Source organism: Sorex fumeus, unplaced genomic scaffold, assembly GCF_029834395.1.
Source record: "Sorex fumeus unplaced genomic scaffold, SorFum_2.1 ptg000051l, whole genome shotgun sequence".
NCBI lineage: Eukaryota > Metazoa > Chordata > Mammalia > Eulipotyphla > Soricidae > Sorex > Sorex fumeus.
This window is the reverse complement of record NW_026606108.1, coordinates 9,747,435-9,762,912: the sequence shown is the minus strand read 5'-3', so window position 1 is coordinate 9,762,912 and position 15,478 is coordinate 9,747,435.

Genomic DNA, 15,478 nt, shown 5'->3' with positions numbered 1-15,478 from the left:
GAATTGCTGCTTTTGGAAACTGATATTGAAATTGGGTGAAATCCGTGATATTCCATAATGACTCCATATTTGTTACTCACAAAAGTTACTCAAATACAACTGGCTTAATAAGTATATGCCACTGTAAATTATAAAATAGCCAAAGTAAGACAGGTGACTTTGTGGTATTAAGAACTAGAGTTAACATAAATTATTATGTGTAAATTTCAATCTGAAAAACAAGAATTACAGTATAAGGTGGGATATACGTCAAAATGAGTATAGCATAGGTATAGATGTTAACTAGAAAATTGCATTTGAGTTCTGTTTTGAGGATTATTAAGAAAGTCATGTTGTTTTTTCCATTTTATCATTTTTATTATGTATGCAAATTCTGATAAGTTACTTTTCTCAAACTTAATGTCTGAAAGCTTTATAAAATCAACCTAAATATTTATTTATGAAACTATTAACAGGGTCTTCCTGAGCCAAGGGTATATGATATTGTGAAAATATCACAAACTAAATAAATTTATTCCATACCTTTAAAAAAATAAAATAAAATCTCAGGACTAGGAAGAAGGAAACGTTACTGGTGCCTGCTCGAGTCAATCAACGAACAACAGGATGATCATGATCGTGACTTTTCCTTTACCTTCTCACATTCATTGATGATAGGAAGAATATGGCCTTGGTATTCACTTTCTTTGAAAATTCCTGGTCAAGCTCAGGAGTTCTGGGAAGATCTCTGGTCAATGTAGCCCGGAAAGGGATTTTTCCCACTTATTCACTTTCTCCCAGCTCTAACAAATTCCTCTGTCTAAAGGATCACAGAGGTCAGAGGTGAGCTGAAGACCAGAGAACTCTGCTGAGCCTTGTCCACTCAGGGATTTGCATGTTAATAGACATGAACAAAAGAATAAGAAACAGAACTTCTCACCCCCCAAAGAATGCCTGAGACATTCTGGTCTCTCGGTTCTAGGCCTTTCTCTTTATTGCATACTAATGCATCACCCACCTAAAGGCAAGGATGTCATTTTCAGGTCAGACTTAGAACAATCCTATTTTCCTTACCTCTGGGGAACTGCAAAGAGTTATCATTGGATTGAAACATGGAATTGAATTGAGGACACAGAAATGGAAAATTGGAACAAATTGGCCTGTTTGCTGCCCCCCTCTCCCCCCCCCCCCCCGTCTCTCATTTGACACAGATATAAAATTTTGCACTTGAGAATAAATTTGTGTTTCTGGTCTGGTCATTTCCACAGTTATATGGCAAAAGCAAAGTGATTTCATCTAGAAGAATTTATCCTCATTTTCCTTTGAGAATTAAGTCCCAGATAAAAACCAACAGCCCCTAATTAAAAAAAAATCACTGCAAAGAACTACCTTGAATAAAAGTCAGTGAATAGAGAGAAACTTTCCATTTCTGAAGATTCAGATATAGAAATGAGCACATGTCGGGGGTAGAGGGGTGGTTATTGAAGTTGAGGGATAGTGCAGGGCTTAAGGGCACTTGCCTTGTATTCAGCTGGCATCACACAGAGTCCCCTGGCAACACCAGGTCGGAATCACCCCCCTTAGAAATCTGTTTAATGTATTAGATGAATTTCACAATGTAAAAATACAAACCTGAAATGAATTTACTGGTTTTTGTGAAAGAACAAGATGGCCCAGAAATTTCAAATGACTGAAAATCATTAAATAATTGAGTTTTTAATTTTGTTTCTGAGCTACACCTGGCAATCCTCAGAATTTCTGGCTCTGCACTCAGTGATCACACCTGGTAGGGCTTGGGTTGCCAAGCACCCAATGCACTATCTTTGGTGCCGAAATGTTTAGATATTTCTACCTCTCAAACTTAAACAGCAGAGACTCACCTTAAAGCTTAAATGGACTTATTTTGGTCAGTTAAACATTTTATATGGCAAAGCCTGGCAGGCTACCCGTGATGTATTCGATATGCCAAACACAGTCACAAGAAGTCTCACAACAGAGACATTACTTGGCCTGCTCGAGCAAATCGATGAACAATGGTAGGACAATGACAATGACAATGAAACATTTTATAGTTTTATAGAAAAGGGTTCAAGTATTAGCAACTCATAATGTAAAACTGTGTGTTCATGATAAACAATTTTTTTTTAAAAAAAACTCACCTTAAAAAAAACCTGTACAAAATTTACTGAAAATGGAGAACAAATTTGAAATTTAAAAGTTTTGGTGATCCTGGTTCAGTCAAAAATCTTATCACTTGAACACAAATAAAAGCAATCCTCCACAAAACCTCAAAAAATATGTCAAATCTTATCGAAGCTTAACACTTTTGTTCCTAAAGAAATTCTGTTGAGAAAAGAAAAGGTAAATAATAGATTGAACCTGTAGTAAATAAGGTAATTATATCCAGAGTATATTAACACTTAGGGGGCTGGGAATTTAGCTCCGATGGCTGGAGTAGGTACTTTCCATCCATCTGGTTTCATCCTGAGCAAAGTGCATGGTCCCCTGAGCACTGCCAGGGATGATCTCTAGGTACCGAGCTATGCACCACCGAATACAGCTCTTCCTGACCCCCATCAATTAAAAACATAATAAGATGACCTGATTTAAAAATTGGCAAAAGTTTTGAATGTCCCACTCTTCACCAAAGAGGAAATACAAGTCCCAATATATGAACAGTTGGAAAATTCTCAGTGGTACTGGAATATTAGGGATATACAAAGGGAAATCTTTTGGGCTTTTTTTTTTTTTGAAGTGGGGTGGGCACACATGGAGATGCTCGGGTCTTAATCCTGGCTCTGTACTCCGGAATCACGCCTGGCAGTGCTTAGGGGACTCTATAGGATCCCGGGGTTTGAACCAGGATCAGCAGCAGGCAAGGCCTTACCCACAGGATTAATGCTATGTGACCCCTCCCATGGAAACCTTAATAGAATCTAGTGTTTTTAACAGCTGGGCATGCTCTGTGGTTAGTAGGAACCTCGAGCATCAGTCTTAATGGTATGGACACAGTATTGGAGGTCCCAACAGCAAGGACACGGTGTGGTCTCAGCATGGTCTCAGCTGACAGTTCTGGGGTCCCTCCCCAAGCTCATAACCCTGCTGGAGGAGTGGAGGGGGGCAGGGGGCAGTGGTGTGGTGGATAGGACAGAGTCTCCTGGTTCTACTCAGCTCCCTGTAGAATGCATATTCTGGGGAGAGCCTATAAGGCACCCAACTATGCTTCTGGTGGGGGGTGATGTCGCTGTTTCCTCAACCTTCTCCTCTCTTGGACATTTCACACCTTTTCTCCAAATCTCAAGGACTCAGGGATGGGTAACCCCTGGGGTTTCTGCTCCCCCTTGCCTGTCCAGGGTTAATCAGGTACCAGCTGTTTCAGGGGGAGCTGCAGGACCATTGGCCTTTGCCATCTCCGAGAAAGTGTGGGAGGTTGGCGGGAGCTTTTAATCCCAGTTCGAGTCTCAAGTCTCAGGGTGGCAGTTGATAGCATCACTGCTCCAGTTACACCCCAGGCAGGGGGAGAGGGGGGATGAGAAATGAAACCCATTGAGAAGGGCAGAAATCTGGTGAACTTAGCTTGCTTGGGGTTCAGACTGCTTCTGATTATGAAGTTTGGGTTCAACCCATCAAATTGATGTTTTTGGGTCTTTCCAGGAAGTAGGGTTTTTGTTTTAAAGTAATAAAGATTACTGAAGATTCAGGCCTTGGGGACAGGAGCTTTGTGGATTATTTTTCCCATTTAAGTCTCACTGCTCAAGGAAACTGGGGTCTCCAGAGGTTAAATATCCAAGATTACAAAGCTAATAGGTGAACTTCTTCCAAATCCATATTCCTGGCTCTCCCCTGCAGCACTGAATTATAGAATATGGATGCATCAAGATAAACTCCGGAAAAGCCAGGCAGACAGTTTTGCCTACTCTGAGTTACCTGTCTGTGCCAGTTTTAAAACGAAGTTGGAGGGATAAATACAGCATGGAAGGTGTTTGCCTTGCACATGGACAAATCTGAGTTGGATCCCAAGGAGCCTCAAAGGCTCCCCAAGCCTTCTAGGAGTGATCCCTGAGTATAGAGCCAGGAGTAAGACCTGAGCACTGGGGGGTATGGCAGATAAACAATAGACATAACAGTTTATGTGTTTGGGGAAGTAAAGGTTTTAGGGTCAAATATCAGATGTCAGCAAATTTTGTGTATAGGGGTTTTTTCTTTTTTTCTTTTAGTTTTGGGGCCACATGGCAGGGCTCAGGGCACCTTACGGGATATTGGAGATCAAATTCCAGTTGGCTACTTGCAAGGCAAGTGCTTTTATCTGCTATACTATTGCTCTGACCCTAGGAAAGTGAATATTTAAAGGACAGTCTGTCCTCCTCCCCACTCTCTTCCTGGACAAGAATAATATTCCTGGGAGGTCACTTTCCTTGACTCAAGACTCAAGACCATGAGTTTGATCCCTGGCACTGCCCACCATGGTCCAGGGTGGTTCCTGGTACTGTCAACATCACCCCACACAGATGTGCCACTAAGAATGCCACCTGGATATAAAGCAATAGACTTGGAAAAAAGATAATAATTACACCCTCTTTAGATTCTTAGGTGTGTTATATTACTGTTTGTGGAATAAAGAAAGGAGTAAACACATTTTCCAAGCAGGCTGTAATTAATACTTGAAATTATAGATTATTTGAGAAGAGAGACTTCGGAGGGAAAGAGTCATTGGCTAAGATGGCAGCTGCCAGTATATCACCACACTTTTCTGTAATTTTATTTTTCTCTCTTTTTTGGTGGGCTGGAGCGACAGCACAGTGGGTAGGGCATTTGCCTGGCATGCAGCCGACCCAGGTTCGATTCCTCCACCCCTCTTGGAGAGCCCAGCAAGCTATCAAGAGTATCTTGCCCAACGGCAAAGCCTGGCAAGCTACCCGTGATGTATTTGATATGCCAAAAACAGTAACAATAAGTCTCACAATTTGTTGTGAGACGTTACTGGTGCCTGCTCGAGCAAATCAATGAACTACTTGAGGATAGTGCTACAGTGCTCCTTTTCGGTGTCAACTAGGGCCAAATGGGAGAATGTCCTAGATTCTGCACTTTAGAACCACACACAGGATTCTTGCACAGAGTTTCTCTGGGTTGAACCTCCTGGAAAGGTTTATTTATTTATTTGCTTGTTTATTTATTGGACACCCTGGGCAGTGGCCCAGGGGCCACCTCTGCAGTCTCAGCCACCCAGTGTGGCTGGTTCAAGGCTCAGTGGTTGTGGAGGTGGTTTCTGTTGGGTTTAGTTTGAGGGGCTGGAGTGGAAGGAGTTTGAAGAATAGTACAGCAGTAAGATTTTTGCCCCACATGTGGCTGACCGAGGTCTGATCCCTGGCACCGTAGAGGGTCTCCTGAGCACCACCAGGAGTGATCCTTGGGTGCACAGCCAGGAGGTATCCCTGAGCATTGCTGGGTGTGGCTCCCCAAAAACAAAAGAAATGGAAGGATTTGGTGATGGCTGCAACGCGTTGGACCAGAGAGATTGAGGGCTGGATTGTGGGCTTTACCTGCAGCAGCCTGTGCTCCCACCTCAGCATATGGTCCACCCCCACATGACAGCCCGAGCAGTTCTGAGTGTGTCTGAAGAATCACAGCCCCTCCCCTCCACTGCTTGGGAGGCTTCCCCGAAATATTAAAAATGTTGGTACCAAGGATTTCAAAGGAAGAAAGGCAGGGCTGGAGAGACAGAGTATGGGAAGGGTCAGGGGGTGCTTGCTTTGCCTGCAGCTGACCCAGGTTAGATGCCCAGGTCCCCATTCCTGCCAGGAGTGATCCCTGAGCACAGCACAGAGCCAAGAATAAACCTTGAGCTTTATGGAGTGTGGCAAAAGAAGCATGAAATCCTTTTTAAAAAAAATGTCAGATCTGTAGGTAAAAATGAATCCAAACCCGCCAGGGCAAACCTTGGGAATCAGGAAGTTGGCAGGAATCTGTGCTCCATTGGGCCTGTATTACCTGATTTTTCCTCCATTGGTGAAACTGCGAACTAAGGACCACATCAGAGGCTTTCTCTCTCTCTCTCTCTCTCTCTCTCTCTCTCTCTCTCTCTCTCTCTTTCTTTCTCTGTCTGCTTCTCTGTCTCTGTCTCTCTCCCTGTCTCTCTCCCTGTCTCTCTCCCTGTCTGTCTGTCTGTCTGTCTGTCTCTCTCTCTCTCTCTCTCTCTCTCTCTCTCTCTCTCTCTCATTTGTTCTGGGTAATTTACATGCATGCCCCAGTGCACAGGAAACCACAGCCACAAAGGTATTTGGAAGAACACTTGCTGGGCCTTGGGTTCTTTGTAAACATGGTGAAGAGATCCAAGCAGACAAAGAGAATCAGGCGTGTGCGCTTTCATTCCTCAGCAAACATTTTCTGATTGCCTGTTGGATGCCAGTGCCTCCTGGGTGTGGGGGCCCGGCACGGTTGAGTACAAAGCTCACAGTCTCTGCCCACATGCCTCTGGGAGCCATTGTTTGAGAAGCAAGCTTGGACCTGAGCTGCCCCTGGGGCACCTTCACCCCCACTGAGGCAGGGAGAGAGAGGAATTTGAGATGCAGGAGGCTGCAAATGTGAGGGGGGGGGAAGGGAGTAAGGTGCTTGCCTTGCACGCGGCTGACCCCAGTTCTATCCCTAGCACCCATATAGGGATGCCCTGAGTTCCACCAGAAGCAATCTCTGAGCACAGAACCAGAAGTTAGCCCTGAGCACTGCTGGGAATGGCCCCAAACCAAAAATAAATAATAATAAAAAGAGGCTGTGTGAGATCTGGCGTGTGGGGGCTGAAGTCTTCTGGATCCCAAGGATCCCTTGGTGCCTTCACCATGTTTCCAGAATGGCATCAGATGAACATCTAGTGACCACACAGGCAAGAGATTGAGACATGCTCTCTGTTCTTGAATATTCCAAACGATGGCCTGTCTCTCTGTCTCCATTTGCTAATACACACAGGCATAATTCAGCTCCACTGTGGCATTTGTTTTCCAGCTAGGACCCTGTTTCCCCCTTTCTCCTGCAGCTGGCTGGACTTACCAGGACCCAGGTGAAGTCGGTGGGCCTCCACGGGTGATTTATATGAGGTTAGGAGTAGAGAAATGGTCACTTTCTCCCAATCCGCCTCTGCCATCCAGTACCAGCTGGGAAGACTTGGACCAATAAAGTCTGTGATGAGCCCCTGCAGAGCATGGGCTAGAGTCCTGCCAGCCCCATCAGGTGACCTTCAAGTCACACCTGACATCCTTTTGGTCTTCTCAGCATGGGAGTTCGTCCCCATCACTTGATTCCTCAGGGAGTCACAGACAAGGTTAGGGCAAGGATTTGCTTCTTGGAGGAGAGAAGAGTCAATACTAGGCCTTACCCAGAATTACTGGGTTCTTGTCTTGCCATGCAGAAAAGAATTTCAGGAGTAGACAAGCAGTGAAGTAGAAATATTTTATTTAGAGGCATTTAGGAAGGGGACAGAGGGTGAGAGAGTTCATGTGCTCGAGAGAACAAGGGCTTCTCCAAAGGCAGAGAGCCCAGCATTAGATAGGAAAGCATGGAAGTACATATCGCAAGAGGGAAGATGCAGTAATGGCCTCCATCACAAGTACGTGTCCCCACCCTCCACTCCCCATGGGCAAAGCTGCACAGTGAGTCAAGGTTTCAACCAGAACAGGAACCTGGCATTGCCATGATTACTCTTCTGAGCATCAGTTTCTGGGTGTTCTGTGATTGTGGCAGATGGCTTGCAAATCACACTCAGAAGAAACTCTGACAAGGAGCAGACGTCTGCATCTGGCTTAGGGGATGTGCAGAAATTGATTATCCCAGAGAAGACAAAGTCAGTAGTTCTACCCTGGCCCATTTATCTATACTTTCAGATTTTTTTAATTGAATCACCGTGAGATACACAGTGACAAAGTTTTCATGATTGGGTTTCAGTCATACAATGTTTCAACACCCATCCCTCCACCAGTATACATTTCTCACCACAGATGTCCCCAGTATCCTTCCTACCCTCCTACCTGCCTCTCTGGCAGGCACTCTCTCCCCACCCACCCCCAGCCACACCCTCCTTTGCTCTCTTTACTTTGGGGCATGATGGTTTGCAATACAGATACTGAGAGGTCATCATGTTTGGTCCTTTACCCACTTTCAGCACACATCTCTCTTCCAGAGCTATCCTTCCAACCATCATTGTCATCGTGGTCCTTTCTTTATCCCAACTGCCTTTCCCCCAGCCCTTGAGGCAGGCTTCCAACCATGGACCAAACTTCCTGGCCCTTGTTTCTACTGTCCTTGGATATTAGTCTCATATTATGTATTTTTATATCCCACCAAATGAGTGTAATCATTGTGTCTGTCCCTCTTTTCTCTCCTCCTGACTTTTTCACTCAGCTTGATAACCTCCATGTCTGTACATTTATAAACAAATTTCATGGCCCCTTTAATTTTATTTTTTATTTTGTGATCATCTAGAGATGCTCAGGGGTTACTTCTGACTCTGCACTCAGGAATTACTCCTGGATGGGGGTATGGTGCCGCCAGCAGATCAATCTGCACCTGTGAGGCGAGTGCACCAGCAGCCTGATGGCGCCTTCAGACTTCCAGATACCCCAAAATTGCTGCTGTGCCTTTGGCCAGACCCCAAAAACTTGGGGCAAAGTTTACCAAGAAAGTAAACGGCCAAAAATTAGGTATGTGGGAGACACACCCACAAACCACCTCTGGCTCAGCTATATAATTGGAGGCATGGCCTCTCTGGTTCCTGATTGAACTGCTTAATGGCCATGATCCCAGAGACTCAGAAACAAATCTCGAAACCCAACGGCTTTTGGCAGAAATGCGTCCGGTCCCTGCACTAGGTTACAGTTGCTGGGCAAACCCAAGTGGGAATAGGTTTTGTGCCTTGGCCTATTCCCCCTGGTGGCCCTGTGGCTGTCATCCTCCAGAGGTGATTGGACAGTCAAGTTTGGGCCCGCAGTGACGAGACATGTTGGGCCTCACGGGATGGGGCTGAGCCGTTCCTTTCCACCACCCCAACAAGACCCCAAGTCATTGCCCACGAACGGCCTCTCTGGCTCCTGATCAAGCTGCTTAATGGCCATGATCCCAGAGACTCAGAAACAAATCTCGAAACCCAGTGGCTTTTGGCAGAAATGCGTCTGGGCCCTGCAGTAGGTTACTGTCGCTGGGCCACCCCAGGGGGGAAAGGGTGTTGTCCCTTGCCTGCTCCCCCTAGGTGACTCAGTGGCCACCATCCTCCAGAGGCCACTGGATGGTCAGACTTGGGCCCTCAGTGATGAGACACGCAGGGCCTCATGGGATTGGGGTGGAGCCAGCCTTTTTCTCTCCGTCCCAGAGACCCTGAGTCGCCGCCCATGAACTGCCTTTCTGGCTCCTGATCAAACTGCTTAATGGCCATGATCCCAGAGACTCAGGAGCAAATCTCGGAACCCAGCAAGTCTTGGCAGAAGTGCCTCCAAATTTAAGTGTTAAAATTTTGGAATTTCAAAATTGCGTGCGCACTACTGCAGTCACGTGACATCATATGTCATTCATAACCAGGAATAGAAAACAAATTGTCTACTGTTGCCTTTTCAGTAGATCTGAGTGTTGGGACAAAATCTCAAATAATAATGGTGGGTCTGGTGTCAAAATACTGAATGTGATCAAAGTAGAGAGAGAGTAATGTGGAAATCATCTGCCCCACATGTAGGGGGAGGGTGTGGGATAGGGGTATACTGGGGTTGTTGGGGGTGGAGAATGGGCACTGGTGAAGGTACAGGTGTTTCATTGTATGACTGAGACTTAGACCCGAAAGCTTTGTAACTGCTCTCACTGTGATTCAATAAATAAAATTATAAAAAATGAAAAAAAAGTAAGGTGGAGTTCATGCCCAATTCAATCAGCTAATCAGTGGCTGAATAAATAGCAGTACTCCTACATAAAAAAAATAAATTTATCCTGGCAGTGCTTGGGGGACCTTATGGGGTACTGGGGATCGAACTTGGGTTGGCTGCTTGCAAGGCAAATGCCATACTTGCTGTGCTATCACTACAGCCCTTTCATCGCCCCTTTAAAAGACCACATTGTGTAGGATTCAGAAGCTCCTTCACCCAGAGACCATGCAAGCTACCAATGAGGTTGGCCCCTTCACCAGAGACCATACTCCACAGCTCAGCTGGGGCCCATCTTTCTCCCTTCCTCCTTCTCAGCCCCCTCCTGCATACATGCATCATTCCCCGCCTTGCACCTCCCCCGCCCCCCTCCCCAAACACACACTTGAAGCTGCAAGTTCAGAACCAAATGGAGCCAAGATTCCAATGCCAGGGAATTTCTGGCTATAGATCACAAGCCATGGCAGGTGAAATCCTTGGGGTAAGAAAGGTAAGTCTGAGGTTGTCACATGTTTAGAATATGCAAGAAAAAAAGCAATCGTGTGGGTATTCTTTGACCTAAGTGTGGCTCTCTTTTCTGCTTGCAGGAAACTTTTGGGAAGACATTCAAGTTCAAGTTCTCTAACTGTGGACTCTGTATCACCTTTGGGAATGAAAACCCATTTGCAAATAAAGATTGATGCGAAAACTGAGAGGTGACATGGGGATGTTTCATCACCTAAAGTCACTTGTCTGCAATTTTTTCCAAAAAGAGTGAGAGAAAAAAGATTGAGACCCCAGACAACCTTCCTTATATTTCAGGACCTCAAATCTCAGATGAGTCTCCAGCCATTGGGGCTAGAAAGATAGTACAGCAAGTAAGGCGCTTGCCTTAAACTTAGCTGACTTGGGTTCGATTCCCCACACCCCAGATGGTCTCCCAATCACTGCCAGGATTGATCCCTGAGTGCAGAGCCAGGAACAAGACCTGAGCACTGGGGCTGGAGTGATAGCACAGCGGATAGGGCGTTTGCCTTGCACGAGACCGACCTGGGTCCAATTCCCAGCATCCTACATGGTCCCCAAGCACTGTCAGGAGTAATTCCTGAGTGCATGAGCCAGGAGTAACCCCTGTGTATCGCTGGGTGTGACCCACTGTCACACTGTCCTCCCGTTGTTCATCGATTTGCTCGAGCGGGCCCAGTAACGTCTCTATTTTGAGACTTGTTGTCACTGTGTTTGGCATATTGAATATACTCTCAGTAGCTTGCCAGGCTCTCCGAGAGGGGTGGAAGAATCGAACCTGGCTTGGCCAGGCTGTCTGCGCGCAAGGCAAACGCCCTACCACTGTGCTATCTCTCCAGCCTGGGTGAAAAAGCAAAAATAAAGACATGAGCACTTCTGGGTGGGCAGCTCCCGCCATAAAGAAAAAGCCGAATGGTTCTAGCTATACTTTGGAGGTCACATGTTAACTAGGAAATCCCCCTGCTCCAAGTTAATCAGCAAGCCAGAGGCAGCGCAGAAAGACTCCAATGCCAAGTGGGAGAGATGCCTGGCACGGCTCAGTAAGCTGGTAAGATGCACTTGGGGTGTGGTCTAACGGTGGGGGTTGCAGATAGCTTACTCTGGTGTAGCTTTTGATACTTGCGACTCCTGCCAGAGGCAAAGAAAGGAAAGGCTCGGCTCCAAACTCATCCACTGGAGGAATAAATGATATCTGAAGCACAGCCTGCAGCCCACAGCCATTCTCTGCCCTCAGCTCCCCCAACACCCCCTTTTCCAGTCTCAAACTTGCCTCAGGTCCAACTAAATGGTGGCCTGATCTAGAGAGAGAGAGAGAGAGAGAGAGAAAGAGAGAAGCCCAAGGTGAACAGAATCTGTGATCTCTCCCAACTTTCTTGGCACCAACAGTCTGTTTACAGCCTCCAAACACACTTTGTGCATCTTACCACCAGCTGGTTGCCAGGGAAACACATGCGGAGCTGCCATGTCCCTTGTAGGTCCTAATCAGATGTTTTTTGATGCTTTTTGGGGTGCTCAGTTCCCTGCTCCATGAGGAGCAGCAACAGACACATGTTCTCTTGCCCCCTGTAATGAAACAACCTGGGGCAAGGGGAGCTGAGGATGTGTCCTCCCAAGTTGCCATTGCTGCCGCTCACAGACAAAGCATCAAGGTTTGTAACATTCCTTCCTTCCTTCCCTAGTTTGGAGCCATCCAAAAAATGCCATTTTTTGAACTTTATGGAAAGGAATGATGCTGATGAAGGGGGGCAGAGGGTAGTTCTCTCCCATTCTGGCGACCTCAGGCCGCACAATGCAGGCTTGGGCCCTTTCATGCTGGCTTGGCATGCTATGGGGTGGTCCCTCCCCGCGGCCGATCCTGCTGCTCTCATCCCTGCTCCAGATATCCGGTGTGTTGGGAATATTCTGGATATTTGGAGAGTGTGTTAGAAGAAGGCTGCAGACCTGTAAACTGTCAGTGGATGGAGGCAGTGAAGGGGATGCACCTAAATATGATGGGAATGGGTGTGGGGGGGGGGGGCTTTCTCCAAAGTTCCATCTCCACTTGCTATTAGCTCAGAGAATTTCCACCTCTCCTGATTCAGCAAGTCTTAGTAGGAACACTGGTTTCATGGACAGTTGCAGCACTGCTCCATGAGTCTAAATCTGGTGAGAGCTTCTGGGGGCGCAAAAACGGGCTCCTTTTTCCAGCCTGTCTCCCCCAGACTAGGACAAGGATTAAGCCATGACTGGTAGGGCACATCCAAAAGAGCTTCTACTCAAAGTCAGACAACTTGCATCCCTCCAGGGAATCTTCCATTTTTGAGTCCCGCCCACCTTCTCCCTGACCCCCCCCACCGCCCCCGGCCCAGTATTTCCCAGAGAAAGTAGTGAGCCACCAAACCACCCTCAAGGTGAAAGTTTCCTTAGGGACAAGGCGCACAGCAGGGTTGGCGGCATCAAGAAGTCAATGGGAGATGTGCCTGGTGCATCTCCCCAACACTGTACTTATAAGCTCACATCTGATCCTCATTAATAATACCCTGCACTTCCATAAGTACCTGTGGTTTATAAAACACTCTGGGCTTTACTTTAACTCTCAGGACAAATTTATGAGGCAGGTGGAATTAAGAGTCTCTTCATAAGGGGGAATTAACTTGGTCTCAGTAACTTGGTGAATCTCTCTTCTTTTTTTGCTGGGGGGGGGGGGGACCATACCCGGCAGTGCTCGGGGGTTACTCCTAGCTTTGCACTCAGGAATTATTCCTGGAAATGCTTAGGGGACCATATGGGGTGCCAGGGATTAAAATCAGGTTGGCTGCTTGCAAGGCAGATGCCCCACCTGATGTACTATCACTCCAGCCACTTAAACTTGAATCTCTCTGTCTCTGTCTCTGTCTCTGCCTCTCTCTCTCTCTCTCTCTCTCTCTCTCTCTCTCTCTCTCCCTCTCTTGCTCTCTCTCTCCCCCTCCTTCCTTCCCTCCCCCTCTGGACACCTGGTGGTACTCAGGGAGTTGTTCTGGCTCTGCACTCAGGAATTATGCTTAGGGGACCAGATGGAATGCCAGGGATCCAACTTGGGTTGGCTGCATACAAAGCAAATGTCACGCCTCCCCCCCAATACTGTCACTCCGACCCCTCAAACTTGAACCCTTTTTTGGTTTTTGTTTTGTGCATAGGCCACACCCAGTGATCCTTAGGGGTTACTCCTAGATCACTCCTTGCAGGGCTCGGGATCATACAGAATGCTGGGAATCAAATCCCAGTTGGCCACGTGCAAGGCAAGTGCTCTACCTGCAGTGCTAGTGCTCTGGCCCCTCCAAACGTCAACCTCTTAATGCCACATCTGGAAGCTTTTCCCCCTGCAGGTTGAGAGTTTGATGACATCTAAACAGTGGGGACATGAATACCAGAAGACAGGATGAAAAACAATACAGAAAAGTTTAGAAACTTTGTGAAACAGGAAACCAAGTGAGAGTGTTCTGGGTTATTTTTAAACCTGACTTTCCTTCCTAGGGTTTCTAGCATCCGCCAGCATTAAAAATAAATAGCATTTGAGGCCCTTGTAAATCCCCATCTTCCTTTCTGCTCACCATTAATTTTGTTTATTCTTCCCAAGGTTCATCTTAAGGTGGAAGCGAGAAACCTCAAGGTCAAAATCAAAGTCAAACCCCTTCCAACCCTTGGGGGCCACCGTGCCTTGTCTATGGCTTATTTTGTTTGCATAGTTTCTGTCCCTCTCCATAAAGAGACAGTTTGCAGAATGGCGCATGTCCTGTAAATGCTGAAATTCAATGAATCGAACTCATTACTCTTGGATCGAAAAGTGGGGGAGTCTCTAGCTGAGTGTTTCATCAGCACCAGGGACAGCAAGTGAAGAGCCTGGCATCTCTCCCCCTGTCCCCAGAGTCTCTCATTTCATTGATGCCCCGAGGTCAGTACAGACAATCCTTCCTCAGCCTGGGTTCCCTCTTCCTCTTACTAGTCCCTGTCCAGCTTTGCTTTCTCCTGTGAGTTGTGTTTCCTTTTCTTGGCTGTTGCCAGATACTCTGAACCAGGATGTCTGTATTTATTTTTCTCTCCCCTCTTGCCTCTGCTTTCCCACCGCCATCCCAAAGTCATCGTATTTAAGAAACATCTGTTGAGAAGTGAAAACCCAAAGCTCTTAAGTGCCAACTACCGGAGCTTTGGAAAATGCCTGTCAAGGTGACAGGCTGGGATGGAGCAGGGGGTTGGGGTGGGGAGGGAATCTGGGAACACTGGTGAAGGAAAGTTGACACAGATGGAGGGATTGGTATTGAATTATCTATGCCTAAAATGCAGCTCTCAGTAACTTTGTAAATCATGGTTTTTACATTTCACTTTTAAAATAAAAGAATGAACTGTCTGTTGAACACACACAGGCTTTCTCAAAAGCAGAGACACCTCCTTCCTCCTGTTCCTCTCAGGAAAAAAAGTTAAAATTAAAAAAATAATAAAAGCCCCCTTCCATGTACCCCCCCATCCCTCCATACAACTAAGATCAGAGCAGATTATTTCAGCGTGAAGTCAGTTCTTCCCAATGGCTGCTGGTCTCAGCTGTCCATCTTCCTTGAGCCTTTTGCATCTCCTTGGTAGGGGAATAGAAAGGTTGACGGCTTTGCCATCACCGTCTATCCTGCCCAGGTGTGTGGCAGTGGGAAAGCAAACCTCTGAGGTTCCAGCCTGGAGGCCTGTAATCATCAGGCCCGAGTGTTTAGCACCTGGCAGAGGCACGCACCCCGGGCAGGACTCTGAAACAGTGTCTGGCATCAATAACCTTGAGTGGGCTGCTGGGACAGCAATTCCGAGCAGCGCCCCAATATGACTCATTTTAGGGCCACACCCGGCAGTGCTCAGGGCTGAATCCTGGCTCTGTCTTCAGGGATCACTCTTGGAGGGGCTCCGGGCACCAGATGTGGTGCTAAGGGTCAAACCTGGGTCGGCTGCGTGGAAGACAAGTGCTTTTCCTGCTGTCCTTGTCGCTTGGACCCTAAATGTGACTTTGTTCCTAACTTAACCTACCACAGGAATTACAATATGGGAATACAGACCTGGCAATGCTGCTGCTGCTGCTGATGGGGGGTGGGGGAGGGGGCCAAGGGGGCATT